Raw genomic sequence first — 18330 nt, 5'->3', positions numbered from 1 at the left:
ATCCTTATGAGACTATCCCCACTCGTGGGTCTCTTTCTCTCAGTGACTTGAAACAAATTAAGCCAGAAATAGGAAAATTTTCAAATGACCCTGATAAGTACATTGATGACTTTAGAGGATTTACTCAGACCTATAAACTAGACTAGAAAGATGTAATGCTAATCTTAAATCAAACCTTGACTTTATTTTAGACAGCCAAAAGATTGACAGCCAGGGGAAACACCCATTCTTCCTGAAGTACAAGCAGTTCCCACCCAAGATCCCTAACTGGCCTGACAGCAAGACAGGAGACTGGAACAGGAAACATTTTCAAGTGTGTATTTTTGAAGGTCTAAGAAGTACAAAAGCCAAGCCGTCTGGTTATTTTATGTTGTCTGCTATTTTTCAGGAGACAGATGAAATCGTCTCTGACTTCTTAGCTTGTCTACTAAAGACACTAATAAAATATACTTCCCCAGATCCTGAGTCAATAGAGGGACAGATTTCACTTAAAGATGTGTTTATTACCCATCAACCCCAGACATTAGGAAAAGTCACAGAAATTTCACTTGATATTTCAGTAAAAATTGCCTTCTTAGTATTCTGTAATTGGGACTGTGAGAAAGCCAGAGAGAGAAAACCAAGAGACCAAATAGTAGCTGCTTAAAAGAAACAGACCTTAAATCTGACTCTTGGGTCCATTATAATATAGAAACATTCCAGGGATAAGGGAAGGGGATCCTTACAGGATAAGCACAACTAAGGGCATTACCATCATATAGAAATATTGGGGTGAGCCCTACAGAATGAGCATAGTTAAGGTATAATCATAATAAAGGGACATTCTGGGGAGGGGCCCGGAATTAGCCCAGGGTGCCTGAAGGTATAGACTATTACTTTGACTCAGTACTTATCATAGGTGTGCAGCTGTTGTAGACACCATCAAGGTCAATAGAATTTAGCAGAAACAGCAGAAACAGTAACTTGGTGAGAGGCCTCTAATTAATCATAAAATATCTCTAAGTTTGCCATCTCATAAATGTGTTCCTACATTATAATTGTACCCTAACATACTCAGTGAGCCTTAAATGTCACCACATCTGGTCTCTCTTTCCTCAATGAAAAAAGTAAAATTAAAGAGACAAGCCACACTCCAAAATCAAATGGCCAGACATTCTAACAGCACAGGAGACACTTGTACAGTTGTAAAACCTAAATGTTGTGGGTACATTCCTAATCCTTCTGCTAATATCTCAATAGCTGTTCAAGATATTAGATGACAAATCAATTATATGTCAAACTCTAAAATTTCCTGGACTTTATCCTTATCCTCCCTATGAGAAGCCATTACTAGTTCCTCTTGATGGAAATTTTTGTTAACTGTACTCATACATATCCTAATAATTATATTTGGACCCAGTATATTTAATTGTTTCTTTGCCTTTGTCTTCTCCAGACTTCAAGCTGTATGCTTACCCAAGACAAAAATGCCTGGTGTGTATTGCGGGTCTCTAGATAGATCCTATACAGAGTATCCTTGGCTGCCTATCAACAACTACAACCCCTCGTGGCAATTTGAGTTACTTCTTCAGAGGGTGCATTACTACAGGCAAGGGAGTTAGAAATATTCTAGGCAGTCCGACAGGGCTGGGCCCTCCAAGGAACCAGTGCACAAGACCAGATACCTTGCAACTGTAAGGGAGACAGACACCTCCACTGTGGGCCAGACCTCAAGAGAAAGATAAATCAAATGTATCCACTTATTTCCTAAGGATAGGCATCAGGAAATGATATTCTAAATAGGTCTCTATCCCTCTGGGGAAGCCAGGAGTCACCATCCCAACCAGCTTCAGGAAGTCACTGTCCTATATTCATGCCAGCTTGCTATGACTCACTTTTCCATTTGATTCTGATTTAATCAATTTCACCTGAGCAGTTACACGCATCCTCTTTAGTTTGACCATAGGCTTGTCCCTCCTCATACCCACTTTAAGGGTTCTCATGTTTCCCCACCTTAGACCGCCTCACTTTTTGGTTTTACTCTAAAAGTCCCTTAGAAAAGACAGTCTTTGGCAACCCACTCAGGACCACTTCTGTCTGTCTGTCTTAGACAGAAGCTTTCTTTCTCTCAATAAATACACTCTGCTTTTAAACCACTGTTCCTAAAATCCATTCTTATATTTTATATAACATGAACTCACACCAGACCTCTATTAGGCCGCCAGTTTCATCCCCCTCTGCCATATCCACGGTGTGTAGCCCCTCTGTTATATTTCACTGCACTCCCTTGTTCTGTCTCAAAGCTGCACATGATTCAGCTGCTGGTGTGTGTTGCTGTCCTTTTAGTAGAGACGGGTGGCTTCTACACAGGGAAAAGACAGATTTTATTAAAGTTAATAGGAGAACTTACTAAAAGCACCTCTACCTCTGTAGGTAGACTCCAAAGTTAAAATAATTATAAAATTAAGTATTCCATATACCAAAGTAAAGGCATCTCCCATATGATATTGTAGGACTGCACATGGTTTTCCTTTATATGTAAAAAGGATCTTATTTACAAAAGCCACGAATCTGGCTTGAAGCAGATCTGCTTGTTTTCTTGTAGTTTCACAGTCTTTCCATTCTGGTGTAACCCCACAGCCAAACAGCTTACTTATCCTTCACACAAATGTGGCTGGTTCTTCCAGTGCTCACATGGAGAGACGGAGAGAACATTCTTACCCTGCTCACATAGTAGGCATAAGGCTGATTACACTGATGAAGAAAAATATAACTTCTGTGCTCTTGTTTGGATTGTCTTAATTACCCAATGAATCAACCTTAATGTGGAAAACAACTTTGTGTATAATCAATTGCAAAAGAAGTTTTATATTTAATACTGCATCATTCAATTCCCAACCACGGATTTGTAATGTAACTGATCCAAGTCTAAATGGCAAAAAATTCTGTGACTCCCTTCCATGACTAATCCTGCCTCTGAAATAGATATAGAATTAAAACTATGATTTTAGCAGATCAAAATTACATTTAGTGAAATTTAATAATTTTATACCCATCCATGTTTAATTTTGAATATTTTAATTTGGATATAATATCAAATAAGCTTCTTTTCAGACACAGAGACCTTCATATTGTTCATATTGTCAGCTCAATAGCCATTAGTCAGGTCCATTACTGTTCTTCCCAAAATCAACCTTTTTCCTCTTTAACCTGTACTTACTTCCCTTCTTAGGTTAAGAAATATTTTGTACTAAAGAAAAAATATATCTACTACATCCTTTAAAAGAGCTTTTGTTGGAGTTGTGGCCACTGTTAGCCATTAAATTTAACCTCCTCTTCAGTCATTCATTAGCAGAGGGTTTAGAAACCCAGTTATAATCTTCACCAACTCACCAGGAGTCCAGCTGCAAATCCATGGCTAGAGAGAAGACACATAGGCCAGGCTTCCTTTCACTTCTTTCTTGGCTTCCTGTCTGACATTTGCCTTCTCTGAAATTCTGAGAAAGAGAAATTCCATACTAGAAAGCAATAAAACCGCTTTTCCTAGGCCAAATATGACAGTAACCCTCCACACTTCAAAACCCTTCAGGCTTTCCCTCAAGGCTTCCAAGGCCTTAGACACGAGAGGCCACAGCAGTGAGAAAGGACTTTGTTGATCTGCGTAGACAAGGATGAGCCAGGAACAGGTATTTCTGCTTTCCAAAAGGAAATACCCACACGTTCTACATCACAGCTTTCGTATTCATTAGGAAAAGCTCTAGTGTTACACTTTACAATTTGGTGATAGATTATCCTTCAGATTCAAGGAATTCCAATCCTTCATCTTAACTACGTGTTTACTTTGTTATATTTTATCGCTCATTATAGACTCAAATGTCTTCCCTAGCAGGGATTTAGACCATCGTCAAGTAGATAGATAGTAATTTTATAAGGAGCACTTAAGAAAGACTCTTTGCAAATATAGGGGATATGGTGGGTGGGAACATATGCAGAGAAAAGCAACCTCCCCCAAACACAGCCTCAGGGACCCTGGCTGTGGCTTCCCAGCATCAGTGCCCCAACTGTCCCATGGTCTCAGTCTGAATGAGGAAAGCAGGCCTTCTCCTTCCCTATCCTTGACCAACTCATCCTGGAATGAGCTACCCAGACAATCCAGGGTCCTATATCCATTTGGACAAGTTGCTGGGATTTAGAGTGTTGGGGGGTAGCATCTACCAGACTTCCTTATTCATTTTTCAAGCCAAACAAAAGATAGTACATTCTTCAGACAATGACCATTATTAGAGTATACAAATGTCCAGTGGTTTCCCTAAATGAGGGGCTCAAGAAGACAGAACTAGAGAATATGGTTGAGATCATAATAGGACCTTTCTCGCTTAGCCTTTAACCTAATTTTTCCAGTTGTGTGCTGGAAATTAAAGTGCAATGGAAGAAAATATAGCATTAAACTAAGACTATCCAGAGCTACAGACTGAACAGATCCTAAGAAGAGCCACAGGTGAACAGCAAGGGCTGCCAGCTCAACATCGGGCCGTGACTGGGATGTGATGTTTTGGTGGATGAGATCCAGTAGGTGTCTGTCAGAGAGTACACATCTATTAAGGAGCTAAGTGTTTAATATGATAATGCTCAAAAATGCACGTGAGTAAGAATACACATACAAAATATGCACAAATGCAAAGGGTACAGCACCAGCAACTATAATTCAGTGTCTATTTTATAGCATAAGAATTTTTATATAACCAGACAGACACCATTATCACACTTGATAAAGTTTCTTAATATTATCCAATACTCCATCCATATTAAATCCTGAATTGAAGTAAAATGTTTTTATTTTGCATGGATAAAATGAAATTTGGTAGAGAAAAATTAGTTATAGTAATGCTGATTATAAATACTAAAAAACTATCAAAAATCCAGGCATTTTACTTGTTTAGCTGTAAACCACTAAGACAATTCACTGACTTTTTAGCATTCTTCCCCAATGAGGACACAGCACAACAATGAGGTTTGTCATTAAATCTGTACCACATTAGGACTGGAATCAAGGATTCAAGAATATGCTTGCAACTTCCAAAGAAATTGAGTTGACCTAAATAATCTGTGTTTACACTCAGGGAAGTACAGCTGACAACAAAAATACAAAAAGTATCTGGGCTACCTCAGACTCCTGACAACTTTCTCTCATTACCTTTGCAATGTTATTGCTCTTAGGTCAGAGGAAATTTCATCATAGTTACAGAAAATACAGTTCTGGGATCTCTGAGGAAGAATTCCTTTCATATGAAAATGCTGGGTCTTACAGGGCCACTTCTGTACACTGTCACTGTTTAATAACTCCACATCCTTCTCCTCCTACTCCCTAAGCCCACCTCAATTTGCAGGACTGCACATAGATGGGAGTTCAGAAGACTGTGATTCTATTCCAGGTGACCTTCAACAAATTACTTTTGTGACTCAGTTCGTCATTAGGGAAACACTGAGTTACATAAGAAGGTTTTGGATAATGTTCGTACACTGAGAGAACAGGAAGCTTGCACAAAGTGCTTTCTAAATCTAGAAATAAAAAAGAATAATTACTGGTTTAGATCTAAAATGTCCCTAAATGCCAGGTCTCGTTTGTTTATAGGTGGGGCCCTGGGGAAATGATTGGATCATGAGGATGTGATGCTCATTAGCAGGCCAATCTATTGATGAGGTCACAGCTGACTGGGAAATTAGGAGCTGGGGCTCTTTGGAGGAGGGAGATCACTGAGATCAGGACTGTGGTTTTTCTCTGGCTTTTTTCTGTTCTTTCTGCTTCCTGGCTATTATGAGGTGAGCAGCTTTCCTCTGCAGGGCCATTTCTGCCTTGGAGCCAGCTTACCATGGCCTGAAATCTCTAAAACCATGAGCCGAAACAGAGACCTTTTCTGCTTAAAGTTGTGTTTGTCAGGTATTTTTTAACAGTAACAGATGGGTGGTTAACACAAGCATGTACCTGTTTCAAAAGGAAAAAATTCTAAACAGAAGGCCAAGGGGAGCCCCGAGCACTCGAGTCTCCTTTCACTCTGGCAGTTGGTGTCTGCCACCGATGCAGCCCAGACCTTTGTTTTCATGGGTCTGGGCCTTCTGGGTTTTTTAACAATATCTGAATCCAAGGTCCCTTGTCTACCTCCTATACCTGCTCCAGGGATCAATACAACTGGTTTAGAACACTGAGAAAAACTAACCTATGAATTGGTGACCTCATCATATCTGGACAGCTTTCTTTTCAAGTTAATATTTCTGAAAAAGAGGACAGAATGTAAGAGGAGTGGGAAGAAGGAAGGAGAGAGGAAAGAGGTTACATCAGGAAATGGGCTCACACACCTCAGGTCTCTCAGTCCAGCTTCCCCAAAGCAAGGCAGCTATAACAGAAATATGATTCTGCTTAACAAAAGCCACGTGCATTTTGAAGCTCCCTAAATGCAAAGCTTCTGGGAGACTTAATTAAATTTAATGAAAACCATGGTTGCTAAACAAAGATGCTCCCACATAGTGGTTCCTGAGACAATGAAGTAGCAATGAAGAAGACCCACCTTATTTCTCACATTTAACCTCTGGATATTAACACTCAAAATCTGTAAACAGGATAATGCTCTCCTCTTTTCAGTGGCTAATAATATTGTCAAGTTGTTCGTCTATTCCTATAGGATAAAAGGTATAACCAGAAGGAAACAAAAGAGAAGAAAAGCACAGAAAAGTTACCCTGCATGTGACTGTCCATCCCTTGAGCCCTCAGCACACCCCTTCCTACCTCCAGTGGTATTTCTTTTGTTTTGGAAATAATTGTATATTATTTGCCATGCAATATAAATGCCCACGTAGTTTAGGTCAGAATGAACATGTAAATCAGCATCCAAATGAGTGGTCAGTATGCATCTATGATAACCTTAACCTAGCCTATTTTATGTATAAACAATGGCAATCCTCTTAATAGATTTTTGTGTGTATCTTTTTGAGACAGAGTTTCACTATGCAGTTCAGGCTGGCCTTGAACTCACTTTGTAGCCCAGGATTTGTAGCTCTCAAAATCACAGAGATCCTCCTGCCTCAGCCTCTTGAGTTCTGGAATTACAGGCACAGGCTACCACATCCAGCCTTCTTAATGATCTCAACAGGATGACAAAAATGCAATGAAGCGTGACACTCTAAGAGTAAGACGAGAAGATATAGGGGCCTAAGATGCCTTCACAGAGATGCATGAGACAAGACACAGATACAGATCTTAAATATTAATGTGCATCAGCATTCCATGGAGGGCTAAATTCCCAGGAGATACTGGTTCTACTGATTCGCCATCCATATTTTAAAAACCACTAGTCTAAGACATCGTACCTCAGAAGTTTAGAAAATAGATGCCATGTTTAGAAAGTTGTTCAGTATCCAACTCAAAAAGCAAAACATAATGTTGAGAAAATTCAGCCACCACTGGCAGAAAGTAGGTGGACAATGGCTGGCGAGTGGGGGCTCATCCTGGAAAAAGTAAACAGAGCTGGACAGGGTTCTGCTGGTCTGCTCCACCTACTCAAGGCAAACCTGGACCATTATCCTTCAGGAAACCAAGCAAAATGTTGCTGAAAATCCCCACAGGCTAAGGAATTCCCTGGACAGAAAGGCTGAGGGCGAGAAAAATGAGGGCCTCCTAGCCCAGGGAAGAATTAGACATTGTTCTTTTGACAACACAGTCATTTTCTTTTAGAAAAACCTGAACCAACTCTGCACAGCAGGACAGCCTTACTCTCTCCTGCCTTGTTAAACACAGACCAAAATTAACTGATTTTATCAGAAGACGTATTTTCATGCTATCATGAATTTTATACTATAACATCCAGCTTTCCTGAGACAATTCTTTCCCTGCCTCAGCAAAACAATTCATCACTAGAGGTAAGCGAAGGCTGTACAAATGCTCATCACACTCAGCAGGAATTCAGACATTCGCAGATGGACTCAATGTGTCCGATTTTAATGATTCTGAATTATCTTCCCTTGCCTAGTAAGCATCTGTGAAAATTAAGACTTGATTTACCTGTCACCCTTCTCTTCTATTTCTATGTAGAAAGTATATCTGCAGAGAGACACACAATTTCAACATAAAATGAAAATTCAGTATTTTAGTTGCAGCATTTAATATAAACCACACTTTTTCATATTTTGAAAGTTTATTTTCAAAAAGTCAAAACATAAAGCAATATGAATCCAAAACAAAAACAACACTAATAATTCACAATCCTAAGTGTATTTCTTGCCCAATGGTAGCTTTACTATATGAAAGTGTTTTCCTTAAGCTTCTTTGAAGCACTCTGTGATCCTTATTATAAAATCTTGCAAGTTATAATGGAATCATTACAAATTGTTTATAAACAATTCATTGGGAACAATTTATTCATTATAAATTCCAGTACACATATGCACCGATGTTTTAAATAGGAAGTCTGCCAAACCAACACGCACTGTGGAGCTAAGTGGGCTGGCTTGGACTCCTGCACCACTATAACCTGATGCTGAGACTTTGGAAAAATTTTCTGTTCTGAAAAAATGATGAAAGTTGCACATGATTCACAGTAATAAAATGTAAAGTACATGCGGCACCAGTACCATAGACAAAACAGCATTTCATAGTGATTTAAGCACAAAGATTGCATATGTTCAGAGATTCCAGATCTGCCACTTAGAAGCAACATGACTTTGGGAATGTCATGTAACAGTCATTTAAAACATGCATCCTCAGCTTTGCAGCGAAGGCAAATACATCGCCTGTCCTGCAGGCCTGTTGTGATGAATAACTGGACGATGCTTGTAAACCCCTGACACAGGTTGCTGCCAGAGATCGAACCTGAGGGACAGTGTCTCCCTCTCCCAGCCTCTCCTCTAGGTCACTGTCAATTCTTTCAACTAATTCCTCCCAGGCTTGCCATTCTACTCTGCCCAGTAGGAAAACTGTGTTAAATAGAGGCAGAATTTCTCCAAGAAATGTCTTTGATTAAGCATATCCAGCTGTTTGGGAGGCTAAGGCAGGAGGATCGGAAATCCAAAGTGATCTAGCAAAACCCTGTCTCCACACAAAAAGCAAAAAGGACTCAGGATGGGGCTTAGCGGTGCAGTGCCTCTGGGCTCAACACCAACCACTGCAAAACGAAATGAAGAGTTTGGAGCTTCCGGAAGTGACGAGAGTAGATGTGAAAGGACTTGGCTTGTCTGGGGCTTTCCTGAAGTTTCTAAAGACCACAGAATCAACCGAGTACAATCCTCAAGAACCCTGGCTGGCTTAGCTCTCTTAATCCTGACACTTAAGTATCGGCTAGGACATATAATGGCGTGGCTGGGGGAATACATTAGTGAAAAAGAATGTTTGCTGCGTGTAGATTGAATGCAGCAATAAAAGGAGAAAGGAGCTGAAGCAAAGTAAGATGTGGATATTGTAATTCAGCGAAGTCATAAAATCACATTGAAATTGATAAGGAAAATCGTGACCCATCCTCCCACACCCAGGAATGCTTGGCTGTGTTGGTGTAACGCTGGGTTTTTACTGTAAGCAGGAAGGGTAATCATTGGGCACAATTATATAGTGTAATTCTTATAATCTAAAGTGAAATACATGGTTTCAGGCTAATAGTAGAACTTTCATATTTATGGTCTACAGAGCTTTTAAAACTAGAAAACCTTGGGACTCTGGGAAGCCAAGCCAGCACCTCCCCTCCCTGGTAACTGGGGGCAGGGTGGCAGACGGCAGCCCTTCCAGGGGGAGAACTAGCAGTGTCTCCTGAAATCCACACCATGTTGGAACTGAGGACGCTATGAAAACAAATGACCATTTTGCCTCCCTGCTTAGCAATAGTGAACCTACTGCTACATGGCCTAGAGTCAAATATCCCACTTCCCCTATCCTCCTCCCCTCCCACACTTAGCAAATGGGAACCAGAAATCTGAGCACCTCCTGGGAGATTGACCATAACAAATAAGGGGGACTTCCTTCTACCATTTCTTTGAAGGCAAATATTTTTATTACTCTTTTGCTCTTTTCTTACTAATGGTACTGCTCTATTCAATATTCTGTTTTGATAAGTTCTATAGTGTTCTATATTTCATCTCATTTTGATATACAGGATTGAAAGAACAACTATTATAAAGATAACAAAATATACTGTGATACCTATTACTGTTATCCCGGTAACCTGCTGTGAAGTTCTGTACCAATTTCACTGTACGATCTTAGTTGGCTTTATTCTGACTTGTTCTGTTGTATACTTTCAAAATAAAAATTAAAAAAAAAAAAGGAAAACTAGAAAACCTCTGGCGAAATCTAGTCCAACTCTTAAAACAGCCAGGATACAAGCGTGGGCCATGACCTGCCCTGCTGTTAGCATGAACTATGAGCAACACATAAACTTGCGTTTTCAGTCCAAGAGGCCATTTGCTCACTTGTCACTGAGCTAGCTGTCTGAACTGAGGAAGGGATAAATACAAGCCTGGGTAGGTGAGGTGCCTCACAAAACTAAGAAACTGTTTCTAGTTGCCTACATACGTTCTTCAGTTGAGTCATTGTCTGCTCCAACACTGGACTGTCTATTTCAGCCACATTATATCAATATTTTATTATATCAGGTACCTTTATAGTGACAGATTAATGTTTTTCTTAGGGTACATTATCATAATGAAACTAATTTGTCGACAATGTAAGAATCAAAACAGGCCCCATTTTATTATCCGAGCTTCTAACTTTTTATTTGTGCTCCTATTGAACTGATTTTCAAATGTGTTCAATGAAATAAATTTAAATCAGACTTTAATAATATACTTTCTTGAAGTCTAATTGTTAAATGATTAGAATTCTCATTGAACTCTGTCTTAGTTACTTTTCACTCATCGCTGAGACAAAATACCTGAAGCCCAAAGTTTGGGAAAGGGAAGGTTTATTTCTTACAGTTTTTGGAGGTTTCAGTCCACGCTCAGTTGGCTCTAAGGCAGGCGGGCATGGCTGGGCCACAGTTCATAGCGGCCACCAACAGCAAAAGCAGGAAGCAGCAAAAAACAGCAAGACACACCTTCTTCCTGCCATTACATCACATCCCGGCTCCACCCCTATGTGGGTGGAGCAATGACACCATCAATCCAAGCACTAGACAATGAACCAATCACAAATACACAATGCAAACTCATGAGGCCTGGGGACAGAGACATAAACCATGACAAACTCATAAAATGAATATCAACTAAACATTTTCATTAACATAATTTAGAAATTTGAAGTCTATGGACAATTTCTTTGTATTAATACATATTAATAGTACACATTAATGGAATTCAATTAATACCTATATTTGCATATAGTTTGCACTGATCCAATTCAATCTTTTCTACCTCCCTCCTCCCCGTATGCCCTTCCCAACCTGTAATCAGTATTCTATGTCAGGTAGACTACTCACTTCCACAAATGAGACAGAATATTCAACACTTGCCTTTTTGTGTCTGTTTTTTCATTTAACATATTGTCCCTTCGTTCCAGTTGTTGTCTGCAAATGACAGGATCTCACTTTTCTCTATAGCTAAACAATACTTCATTGTATATTTAAACCGCATTTCCTTTATTCATCCATTGAGGAGCTCCTAGGCTGATTCCCACCTTAGTTATTGTCAAAATGCTGCAATATGCAAGGGGTGTGGGTATCTCCTTAGTATGGTGACCAAACGTACCCAAAAGTGGGGTAGCTAGACCATAGGATATTTCTATTTTTAGTTGTTTGAGGAACCTCCACATTGCTCTGTGTACTGGCTATATTGATCTACATTCCCAACAGTGTATAAGAGTTCTTTTTCCCCAAATCCTTGCCAGCATCTGATATTTTTGTTTGCTTTTATTTTTATGATAACTTTGCAAACTGAGAGAGAGATGATATCTCATTGTAGTACTGATTTGAGTTTTCCTGAAGGCTGATATTGCATATCTTTCCTTCATATGTAAACTGGCCATTTGTATTTCTTTTGAGCCAAGTCTATTGAGGCCATTTTGCTAATTTTTAATTGGATTACTTGATCTTTAACATTTTTTAGGTGCAGTCAAACCATGGGTAGCAAGTAATTTGGTCTGCAAGTGTTCTGTAAGATGCACAAACATTTCTAAGAAATGTTAACTCAATAAATGAGTGATGTCTTGCAATATGAGTAGTATATGACATCAAATATCACATGACCATAACCAGTGGTCTCTCCTCTCTCTTTGCTGTGATACGCAAGTGCTTTGGAATGAATTATTATCATAAACCAGGTCTTTATTGTATTTATATATTCTGGGGATTAAGTCCGTATCAGATTAATAACTGGCAAATATTTTCTACCATTCTATAAGCTGTCTTTGCTCTGCTGACTCCAAGATTTCTGATTTGTTCTTTTTTGAAATCTCTTTCTGCTGAACATTTTTGATTGGGGGGGTGTTTGTTTTGTTTTATTCTGTTAGACAGGGTCTCACTATGTAGTTCAGGCTGGCCTAGAATTTACCATGTAGCCCAAGCTGACCTCAGGCTTGCCGCAATTCTCCTGCCTCAGCCTCCTGAGGGATTACAGGGGCAAGACTCCATGCCCAACCTGCTGAATTTCTCATTCATATATTGTGCTGCCCTCCTAGTTTAATTATTCAACTGTATTCTCTTGGGTCTCATTAGGCTGTTTAGTGCTTGTGGGCCCAGTTCCGATGTGCTGGAGGAAGAGACCCACTATCTCAGCAGGCTCCCACAGAGCAGGCACAGCGTAGCAATTCAGGTGGATGTTGTAAAGACATTCAGGTGGATGTTGTAAAGATGTTGGGGTGCACTCCGTGTGGTGCTCATGAGTGGAAATGGTGGTCCCTGTAAGACACTGGGGGCCTCCTCAGGCACTACTGAATGAGCTCTGTATGTCCTTCATTTTTTCCCTTGCCAAATACTAATTAAGAATACTGACTGGGACACATTTGTTTATAGAAAACAAAGTTCCAAGTTTTTCTTTAATAAAAAGAATCCTGAAAGTAGAGATATTTGTCTTATTTCTGATATTAGAGAAAATATCTTTTGCTTTTCTCCCATTCATTATAACATTGACTATAGGATACACACACACATACACACACACACACACACACACACACATATATATATATATATATATATATATATATATAGAGAGAGAGAGAGAGAGAGAGAGAGAGAGAGATGCATTCCTTCTATGCTTAATTTATTGAGTTTTTGTCATAAAATAGATAATTTTGCAAACCTTCCTTATGTTGACATGTTATAACTATTACCTTGCATATGCTGAACCAAAACTGCCTCCCTGGGATGAATCCTACTTCATCATAATGTCTGATTTTTTTCATGAGCTACTGAATTCAGCTCGCTAGTATTTGCTGAGAATGTTAGCATCTCTGTTCATCAGGCATATGGGTCTGTACTTTCCTTGTGTTTTTGTCTGATCTTTATATCAGGGAAATGCTGGCCTTGCAAAGAGTTTGGCAGAGTTTCCTTCACTTCAATATTTTTAGATACTTTCAGAAGACTTGAGAATAGTTCTTCTTTAAATGTTTTATAGAATTCAGCAGCAAAGCCATTAGGCTTGGGGCTTTTTAGGTAGGAAAATTTAATAACTTCTTACACTGTACTAATTATTGTCTGTTTAGACTTTCTGCTACTTCTTGTTTTAATTTTGGTAGGCTGAATGTGTTCAGAAATTTTGTTTTAAATTTTCCAATTTTTAGAATGTAATTTTAAATAGTTGTCTCCTATGATACTCTGACTTTCATATCAGTTTTTATATCTCATTATTCAATTTGCATTTTATTTATTTGAGTCTTATTCCTTCTTTCTTGGTTAGTTAAGCTAAAGTTTTACCAATTTTATTTACCTTTATAAAATCCAACTCTTTATTTTATTGATCTTATTATTCTTATTAGTCTTTAGTCTCTACATCTTTTGTGATCTTTTGTTATCTATTTGCTTCTACTAACTGTTGTTTTTAATTTTTTCCATTTCTCTGTCACTGGTACTTTTGCTGAACATATATTAATATGTTGGGCTTTTCATTTATTTCACACCATTTTTCCCATTTAATTTAATTGCCCATTGGTCTTTAGAAGTATATCATTTGATTTCAACATATTTTATATTTCCACTAATTTTCTTGTTACTGATTTGTACTTTTACTCTATTTTGTCCAGAGAGAATTCATGACATGATTTCACATGTTTAAAGTGCATGAAGACTTGTTTTGTGGGCTATATGTGATCTGTCCTGGAGAATATCCCATGTGTGTTTCATTGATGTTTAGATGATATGCCCTATAAATGTCTGCTAGGCTTATTTCCTCTATATTATTGCTAAACTCATATGCTTTTGCTGGTTTTTCTGGGTGAGTGATCTGTCCATTGAGGAAAATGAGGTGCTCAAATACCCAACTGCTATACTGGAGTCAATCCCTCTCTTAAGTCTCATATTTGCTTTATATATTTGGTAGTTCCATGTTGAGTGCTTATGTATTTACAATTATTATATCTTCTGCTGTACTGAACTTTTTATCAATATGTAATTACCTTCTTGTCTGTTTAGGTTTTTTAAGTGTGTTTTATCTAACTTTCATATAGCTACTCCTGCTTGTCTTTGGTTTCCTTTGGTGTGTATGTCTCTTCCCAAGCCTTTACCATCAGCCTATGTGTTTCCTTACAGTGAAGTGAGTTTCCTATTAGCATATCTGGATCTTTTAAAACCCATTTTGTCAGTCTTCTGATTGGTGAATTCAATCCATTTACTTTCAAGGTTATTATCACTCAGCATGAACTTCCTCCTGTCATTTTGTTGTTCCCACCTCTTTCCTATATCTTTGTAAAGTTCTCCTCCCTTTACATATGCTTGTGCCTCATTAGTTTCCTGTCATAGTAAGGTTTGATTACCTTCTCTCTGTTCCATACCTCTTCTTCTAGTGAGTTTTGTGCACCCATGTATTTTCAGAATGGTACTTACCATCCTATCATTTCTAATGGAGGATTTCTTAGTATTTGTTGTAGAGTTGTTCCGGGTGGTGGTGGACAGCCTCAGTTTCTGCTTATCTAAGAAAGACTTTATTTCTCTTTCATTTCTTTTTTCTTCAATTTTAATTTTTATTAGGACATATTTGTAGCGCACAATTGTTACATTCCTCAGGGGATTGGTACATAACCATGACGCATCTTACTTCTTTTTTCATCTCTTTCCTCTCTCCTACCTCACTCCTCCATCCATCTCTTGATCCACTTCCCATTTGAGAAAGATCTATTTCCCTACTTTCTACATCTTTTAATTTGTGCTTTATTTATATATTGGGTTTCTCACAGAAGAGAAACCATGTCATGCTTAGGCTTGTGCATTTGATTTACTTCACTTAATATTATCGTTCGTGGTGCATACATTTTCCTACAAAACTTATGCTCATCTTTATGGAAAAGTGGTGCTACCTTGTGTATTTTCCTTATCTATTCATCTGTTTATGAAGGCATAGGCTCCTTCCTATCATAAACTGTACCACTATACACATGGGTATACTTGTACCACTGTAATATAATGTCTTTATTTTTTTTTTCAGGAAATACCTAGAAGGGGAATACATGGGATAAGTGGCATTTGCAATTTTAGGGTTTTTGGGCAAATATTCACACGGATTTCCATAGTGGCTATACCAGTTAACAATCACATCAGCCAGAAAGAAATGTTCCTTTTTCCTCTGAAGCCTCTTCAACATTTGCTATCTGATTCCTTGAAAATAATCATTATTTGTGGCATGAGACAGAATCTCAGTGTTGTTTTAATTTGCATTTCTCTAGTAGCCAGCAATGTTGAACCTTTTTTAACATCTATTTATTGTCTATGTGCACTAGGTCTTCTAAGACGTACCTACTCATTTTAGTTGCTCATTTTATTGTGACTTTTATTTAGGGAGACTAATTTATTTGAATCCTTTATATATTCTAGATATTAGTCCTTTTTCTGAGTAGCGAGCAAAAATATTTTTCCTGTTCTATAGGGTGTCTCTTTATTTTTTATTAATTTTTATGTTTTTTATTTTAAGGTAGTAAAATACAACAGAACAAGACAGAACAAAGCCAATCGAGACAATGCAGTGAAATTGGTACAGAACTTCACAGTAGGATACTGGGATGGTAGTAATAGGTACTATGGTATATATTGTTATCTTCACAATAGGTGTCCAGTCAATTAGGTATAGCAAAATCAAACCAAAAACAGAACACTATAAACCCAATCGAAATAGAATATTGAGTAGAGTAAAACAATTAATCATAATGAAACAAAATAGTGACAACAACCTTTGCCTTCAAACAGAAGATAGAAGGAAATCCCCCATATTTGCTGTATTGCATACAGCCATCCTCCCAAGAGATGCTCAGACCTCTGTCCCCAGTTGCTATCGGGGAGGGGGAGAGTCTGGGATGTTTGATTCCCCATAGGCTCATGGGAGCCTCTGACTGGCCCATGCCAGAGGGAAGTGCTCACCAAGATGGTGGGCAAATTGCTTTCTTGTGCAGCTGCCTGGATTCCACCATGGCTGGATCTCTGGAGCTGCTGACTAGGTCTCCTCCTGGCTCATGCCAGAGGGAGGCCGATTGTCTCTTTAATCTGTTTGTGATTTCCTTTGCTGTATGGATTTTTTAATTTGATGCAATCCCTTTTCTTGATTCTTGGTACTATTTCTTATACAACCAGTAAGTTCAGAAAGTCTTTGCTTATACCTATGCTTTTTTAAGTTTTACCTATTTTGCCTTCCAGCAGATTGTTTGTTTTAATATTAAGATCTTTAATCCCTTTTGATTTTAGTTTATCACATGATAAGAGATATAGATTTAGGATCAGTATTTGACATGCTGATAATATTCCTAGGACAATTTGCTAAGAAGCTATCATTCCTTCAGCAAAAACATTTGGCCCTTTACCAAAGATAAGGTAGCTGAGTGTGCCTGGAGTTGTTTCTGCATCCTCTATCCAGCTCGTTGATCCACATAAATCTGGGGATTTTTGTTTGACTTCATTTTCTTAGGAGGTTTTGTTTTGTTGTTGTTATTGTTTTTTTGTTTCCAACACCATACTGTTTTTATCATTGCAGCTTTATAATATAACTTGAAGTTTAGAATTGTGATGCCTCTGCCTTGTCAGAATTTCTCAGAATTGCTTTTGCAAGTTTAGATCTCTTATGGAATCTGTATGAATTTTTTGATTGTTTTCTCAACTTCTGGGAGAAAGGTTACTGATATTTTAATTGGGATTGTATTAAATCTGTATGATAGTTTTGGAAGTATAGCCATTTTTACTATATTGGTCCTGTCTCTCCAGCAACAGGCAACATCTTTCCATTTTCTGATGTTCTATTTTCTTTCTCAGAATAGCTGTAGTTTTCATTGTGGAGGTCTATAATTTCCCTGGTTAAGTTAATTTCTAAGTATTTTCTTGACTAATTGATCTATTTGTGGCAGTGGGGTGCTGTGGTCTCCAATTATGATCATACTAGTATTTATATGACATTTTGTATCCAATAGTATTATAATCCAAATATTGAATGTTGTAGTCCAAATATCATATATTATAATCATGGTATTATAATACTTTTTATAATCTTCCCCACAATTCAGAAAATTGTATTTATGATCTCACTGAAACATTATTGGAATCCTGGCAAGTTAATTCCAATCTACCATCTCCAATGCAACCCTTAGGGAGCGTAAAGACACTGAGACATATCCAAAATTAAGGGCAGCCAAGAGGACCTAAGCCCAGTCCAAGTGAGGATGTGTGGCCAAAGGCCAAGCTTGAACCAAGGCTTCTCCCAGAACTTATTATCTTGTGAAGAAGGGGGTGGCTCTAGGATGAGTGACAGTGAAGATGACGGGAACTACTTGAGTAACTCAAGCTGGCCAACCAGGTAGGAAGAAAAGCAACTGCAAAATGCAGGGAGAATGACATGCAGAAAGATCATTCTGCATAATTTAGCTGGGGATTTAGCTCAGTGGCATAAGCACCTGCCTGGCAAGCATAAGGTTCTGAGTTTGATCCCCGGTACCAAAAAAAAAAAAAAAAATTACGTCTATATAATTCAATTAAGGTAGCATTTGAATTGTTTCAGGAAGCTGATGCTTCACTTTCTGATATGAAAACTTTTGTGCCCTGGGGACTCATAGCCTCTTCCAGCTGACATTCCTGGAGCTGTGCCCAGATCTTTTACAGATAGCGCTATGTGAGGAGACAGGAGACTGTCAGATTGGCCTTTAAAATTACATATCAGTACTTTTGCTTGCCTAGTTGCATTGTTTAGAGCCAATAA

General features: G+C 38.4%; 1 long non-coding RNA gene across 1 annotated transcript; it reads right to left on the bottom strand.

Moving 5' to 3' along the window:
- Nucleotides 1–482: 482 nt before the first annotated feature.
- Nucleotides 483–3741, bottom strand: LOC134471647 (uncharacterized). Its single transcript, XR_010041169.1, has 2 exons — nucleotides 3373–3741; nucleotides 483–2341 (listed from the first exon to the last, which is right to left on the bottom strand). It is a non-coding gene; the product is annotated as an uncharacterized LOC134471647 (long non-coding RNA).
- Nucleotides 3742–18330: the final 14589 nt, after the last annotated feature.

Source organism: Cavia porcellus, unplaced genomic scaffold, assembly GCF_034190915.1.
Source record: "Cavia porcellus strain 051 isolate PalLab524CR breed Dunkin Hartley unplaced genomic scaffold, mCavPor4.1 scaffold_19, whole genome shotgun sequence".
Classification (NCBI taxonomy): Eukaryota; Metazoa; Chordata; class Mammalia; order Rodentia; family Caviidae; genus Cavia; species Cavia porcellus.
This window is presented reverse-complemented; position numbering and strand designations above follow the sequence as displayed.